This window comes from Plectropomus leopardus, chromosome 20 (assembly GCF_008729295.1).
Source record: "Plectropomus leopardus isolate mb chromosome 20, YSFRI_Pleo_2.0, whole genome shotgun sequence".
Lineage (NCBI taxonomy): Eukaryota > Metazoa > Chordata > Actinopteri > Perciformes > Serranidae > Plectropomus > Plectropomus leopardus.
In genome coordinates, this window is record NC_056482.1 from 22,381,017 (window position 1) to 22,387,785 (window position 6,769).

Here is a 6,769-nt window from a genome sequence, read left to right on the forward strand (position 1 = left end):
TTAGCCTTCATTGGAATCTGCATTTTACATCTTGACAATTGTGAATGCCAGTGGTACAGATTCCCTTTCTGTCCCGGCATATTTGAGAATCAGGTCTAATTAATATTTACACAGGATAGTCTCCCATCTCCTGCCTCTTTTTACTATAAAGGTGAGTTTTGATAATGTGGAAATGTCAAGTAGCAGTGGAGGATCAAGGGGATGACATGCAGCAAAACTTATGGAACAAAGGCAAGGGCTACCTTTAAATATTGCTAAAACAAAATTTGGGTGTACTAACACTAGCGTAAACAGTCTTTTCGTGCATTTTGATTAATGTTGCTAGTTACTGAATATTGCAATAAAACAATGCATTTGAGCTATTTTCTGTTTTCGTTTAGACTGTGCATCTGCTAATTTTCATGTTATTTTTTTTCATTTATGGTTTGATTTTGCAGGGAAATTATTTGCTGGAGCACTGCGATGCTCCAAATACGGAAATTAAATGTACCATAGTATGATTTAAAGTACTGGGACAGTTCTGTGAGCCAAACTGTTGCACATCAGTTAATCAAAGAATTGAAAATTTACTCAAGTAATTAGTGTTATTGTATGCCAGTGTATTTCCAAAAGTCTCCAAATTCCAAAACATATTATTCCTGTTTAAATCTTGGTGTATGTTTCTTTCAATTTTTATTCCACCTACTTTAGTAGAGTAAGAAAAAGACGAGTGCTTCTCTGTTGAGTGTAACCAAGTGGAGCTACTCCTCTCATGAACATCTAGCCAAAGCAGGTAAATGAAGTTCATGTGATGACAAAAAAACATTATTATCCTGTGCTTCTCTGACTGTCTGGCAGCTAAAAAACAGCCTTGGAAGATCTGTGAGCTGCCACATGTTTCTTCATAAATTGATGAAAACTGAGAGTTGAAAAGAGAAGCCACAAAGTTAGTCTAAAACTTTTTATCTTTTGTGAAGCCTTGGTATTTTCTGTTTGTGACTTATTAATCACAAAGCAAAGCACACGACTAAACTCTCCCTCTTCTATCTTTTTGTCTCATGGTGCCCTTGGCTCTATTGAGGACCTGTACTGGTACAGGCTTTTGTGGAGTAGCAGCCAATCTTTTTGCTCCACAAATTAAAACTGAAGGGGGAGAATTAGGAGAAGTGATTAATTTAACTTCACAGAACAACCTGAAGGACAGACAAAAGTTTCTTTCTTTTTTTTTTTTGGTAACGACAAAAACTACAACCTCAAATATCACAATTGCTTATTTCACAAGTTGTGACACAGTCTCAACTGTGAAAAATAAAATGCATAAGCTGTGAAAATGTTTCACTAAAAAACAAAATAAAAACATATAAAAGGGCAAAAGATGTGACAATCTGTTCTTGTCTTTCTCAATAATTTTGTCCCATTATATTAGTCATTTAATTCGCATTAACAGCTGCATGGCTTGGCTCCCAACAGGACCAGGATACTACTTTCCATAAAGTACATATATATATATATATATATATATCTTTATGCATGTTAGGGATGTCAAATGATATTATTTTTTTAAATAGTGGTTCTGTAGTTAATTACAATTAATTGCAATTTTTAAGTCCATATTAGCAAAGCAAAGCAATTCTTGCCAGACTGTCTTGACAAGGAATCAAATGAGAGCAAAAATCATGCTGGGACTAGCTAGCACAAAGTGTGTATATCTGTAAAGGGGAGGGTCATGGTTAGAACATTAAAGGCCTTATTTTTTCAAGGTAGATATGATGGAATTTATTTGAAAATCTATTTAAAACTTGACTGTGAAATATTTAAAATGTTTTCTCAGGTCCTGATGGCAATTCATTATTGAAATACTGAATATACCTCACACACATAAATCCTTTCACAGACACACTGTAACATCATTTGCCTCATGATGTGACCTTGGCAGGATTTTTAACAGCTGCCAATGGACAGAGAATTTTTGTGAGCAAACTGATCTAATGATCAACACAGCTGCATGGATTATTTGTGGCGGTTACTTTGTGTGCTTGTGATTATCATGCACAAAGGAAGTAGGCTACATGCTGTTGAGCAGCGCCTCTGTTGTGTGTGACAGTGTGTGCGTGTGAGCGCTGTATTTGTCCTGTGACATTCTTGCTGCTCTCCAGAGTCATAGCTGTCTTGAGGATTTCTCCATAACAAAGTGATTCAAATGTTGACTCAATTAACCTCAGGACTGAATTTCTTTGGGGAGGCTGGGATGTTTAAAATGAGACTAGAATTATTAAAATATGCATGAAAAACACACGCAAACTTTTCATAAAAAAGGAAAAAACTTTGCATATTCCACATAGATGAAAACAACAGAATAGTTTTGGTATCTAAGTTCAAAAGAAGTCAAGTTTATCAATAAATCAAGGTTGAAAACAACCGGGGGCGATCAAAATGCTGCAAAATAATAAATCCATTGATACTCCAGAGTTCCAAAACAACCAATCAAACATGCACAACACAAACATTAATATAGTCACAGCTGACTTGCATAAGAATACCTAAAAATAAAACAAGTTTTGCCAATTTGACTCAAAGAGTGCTCTTTCACAGTCTAGGGCTTACAACCTCAAACCCCTGAGCTCTCTGCGGAATCACTTAGAGCTTTCTATGAGCTAACGCAAAAAGGTCTAGGCCATCCGGCCCATTTAAAGCCTTCAAAACAAGCAGCAGAAACCTGACAGTCAACATGGGGTCGGACTGGAAGACAGAGAAGGGGAATGAAGTACCAGGATGAGGTCAGGTCATCTCCCTGAGCACCAAGAGCTGAGAGGCAGTGTTTTATAGCAGCTGAAGACAAAATGCAGACAGGAAACCAGCAATGTTGAAAGTGGAGTTACTTATTTTCAGATGCCAGACATATGGGTGCTGGCACGTTTATCCAGATGTTAAATAATGAAAATAAAGAAAGAATAATTTTTTTTTTTTTTTTTTAAAAATGCCCCTCACACTTCACGCCTCAGTCAAAGATCAAACCAACATTTATGAAGTTTACATTTCATTTAGGACAGGAACAAGATTTTTCTATAATGAGAATTACAAGGCAGCGATAACTCACATATTATAGATATATTAGACTTCAATTTTATATATATAGAGTTATATTCCATACTCAAGGACAGTGATTTGGGTTCAATGTTATGGGAACTTCAATAGATAAACCAGCTAGAATTACCATCACAACCTGGTAAGTTACCATCACAACCAGCTAAACCATCAAAACTTATGTGAAAACATACTTTAAACTGGTCAAACAAGCTGATCATCCAGCTTAACTATCATAAAATGGTCAAGTTTTTTTTTCAGCAGGGCAAGCAGGGTACTTACTGAAATATTTTATGTTGTAGAACAAAATGTGAAAGTCTGCAAAGCTTGTGTTAACCACAGAACTCATTTAAGGCTTCTAAGAAAAAAACCCATTCAAAAAACCCACTGACTTTGAGATGAGAGAACTGAAGGCGCTGAAATGCTAATGCTTCAAGCACCACCAGCCATTGCATTGGAGGAGAGAAGGAGGCTAATATCTCCAACAAAAAAAAAATTCAGATTAATAAAAAGAGGAAAAATATGGATTTTAGATTTTGGGGTGAACTGTCCCTTTAAGTTGAGAACACAAATGTTATACATATAGTTGTATTCAGCTGTTAATGACCCAAGGCAAAACACTGAATGAGCAGTGGAAGCAGACGACTGAATGAACACAGGAAGGAGACGACATCAACTGTCTGTGACCACCAGAGCAAAACAGGTCACAGCACCGACTGGAGAAGAGTCAAAGTCACCCAACAGGAGTCAATGAAAAGGTCAAGGACTCCATCCACATCTAATAACAAGGAACGTCACTGAGACAGGGGTTATTATTTCCATCTCACCCCCATTTATGACCACTTGTTATCTTGTGACTGAAGTTTTATTTGTAGTTGACGAGATGACCCCTTAACCAACTCCACTGGCTGATGAAGAGCGGCTGACACGTGTTTGAAAGCTCCAACAAAGATAAGTAGACCTCAAAACCCTTTGACATTCTGCTCAACCATTTGGTAGTGTGCATGTGTCACTATAAACTGAAAAATGTGTTGAAGTTAACACAACCTGATTAAGCCATCTCAATGTAGGTATGTTATGATAAAAAAAATCCACTAGATGTCGCTCTGTCTTTACATAGTCTGCCATTTTCGTTCGTAAATAATAATTTAATGTTTTTATGAAATAAGTAAGGTATTCACTGTTGTAAAACCATTTATTTTATGTACTTCCATTATATATTTGGTGAAATAAATTATATTGTGTGGTAAATTTCTAGAATACATACATGAAAATAATATTAGTACTGGTAGTATTACTGATTCCATGGCCACAAACTGATGTTGGCATACTAACATATTGCGAGGATTATAACAGTAAATGATCTGGAATACTGATTTTGTCTTTCTGTTTTACCTCGAATGACCATCCCAACTGTTTGTTCGAGGCCCAGTATATTTAAAAACCCTAAAGGGTCTAGCTTCGATATGGCTTTATTTTAGTGGTAATTAAATGTGTTTTGAAAATGACAAATTGCACTAATTTACAAAGCACACTTAATAAACAAAATGTTGTAAACATATTTGACTTAATTCAAGCTTGTCATATGCTGGGCTAGTTGTGCATTTAAGAAAATCTTTCAAGCTTCAAGGTTTATTTATTGTCAGTCTATGACACAGGGTTGCACAGCAAAAAGTGATCATATGCTTTGCAATTTTGCTTTAAAAATTGATTAACAGATTTTGAATATTCCCTTGAAAAAGAGTAGACACATAGGCTACTCTTCGGTGCATGGAGTATTTCAGTTTTTCTTTTAACGCTGATTTTGTCCCTCAGTATTCCTACATCCAGTGATGCAATTTTGACAGGCCCTAGTGCATGCTATTGTGTACATAGTTTCATCACATAATCAAATAGTGACTTGACATTTGACAACTTCCACATGCATGTTACCTAGCAATCATCACTGAATATCTGTATGACAATGACAAAAATCCATACAAAATAAGAAATTATTTGTTTAATTCCATTGTTTGTTTGTCTTGTGTGCAGAATAAGTGTCATATTTTGTTAGAAATTTCTTCCAACTATTTTATAAAAAAACAAAAAGAAAACCATGACAGAGATGAGTTGGCCTTTTTGAGGGAATTTATAGTAAAGGGCAACTTTCACTCATCAATGACTGTTTCTTAATACAAAATTATTGTTATAATAAAGATATGTCTTATTCCCATTTTCTGTCTAACATATGCCTGCACTTTCTATATTTATGCCCCAGCCTACACCTATTTGCATTAGTTGGTGTGAAAATATACAAATAGCCTCCTACCCATCCATCCATCATCCATCCATACATCCATCCATCCATCCTCTGTATACTTCTGTTTAAGGCTGCATGAGTAAAGAGATCATGATCATGCGAGCATGTTTGCTTCACATCCTGTTAAAACATTAGCGGAGCAGCTTGAGATCGTCTCCTCACTGAGCTGCCAGCACCTCCTATAGCACATATATATGCAGATGGTTGACAGCTCAGTTCAGTTTCATCAAAACGTTTAGTGAGTCACTGCTTTTTGAACCCACTTTGCCACTTATACTGTTAGAGCTCAACTGGACCTGCACAGTAGTGTGTGTCACAGTGCAGAACAGGATGTTGACTGCTTAACTTAAATTTTTAAGGCAGCCTAGACACTAGATCTTTTTTTTTTCCTTTAGTAAAACAGTTTCTTTTTAGTGTACATATATATAACTCATATACACATGTATGCAAGCTTTCCAACAGAGGGGACTGCATGCGCTAGGTTTCCTAATACAACTATTCATATGATATCCTATGAATTAGCCTCCCATAAATGACGTTATTTAATCTCTGAAACCCGCATCGACTTACATTTTCTTGTGCTACATTCAGATGCTTTTCACAGTTTGATTTCTTTTGGAAACATGGCCAAAAGCACAATGTGCATCTTGGCAAGAAATGTAATGCAAATTGCTAGAAATTAGGAAAAGCTGAGAAGAGAATGAACTGAAAAATACAGAAAAGAAAGGGATAGAGGAAATAAAACAGGAAACTAATTATTAGCATTTATTTAAAGTTAGTCAGTTATTTTTTAGCATGATTTCCAGGTAATTTCCTTTTTTGTTTATTTATTTATTTTTACATTTGTTTTGTTTTGGGTTTGTCTTTTTTTGTGCTGATTTTCTGGTAATTTTCTAGTAACCTTATAAATAATTTCTTCCTAATTTGGGGTAATTTCATTTTAAGTTACTAACTGCCTTCTTCACATGTTGAAAGAAATTAGGCCAATTTGCTCAGGTGTCAAAGGTATGTAACAGAGGTTTGGTTTTGGGCAATATAAGTTACTGCAGTTACATTTAGGATAAGAAACATGTTGTTGACATACCTTTAAATGGCTCGAAGATATATCCTGGGAAGAGTATTTGGTTTTGTGCCCCGTCCACCACCGAACTTGCCTCCTATCAGGGACCACTCAGGACTGGTTCCTTCTTTACTCCCGTCAGCTCATTGGTCACGTGATTCCAGCCTTCCAGAATACATGGGTTATGCATGAATCACTGGCTCTGTATTAAAAAGGATATGTACAAATTTAGATGCATTGCTTTTTGTATTGGAGAGCAAACTAACAATGAATGAGAACAGCCGGGCCTGGGGCATCAGCTTATGTGCACATGCCTATGAATGTTTAGAATAAACAGCTGGCAAATC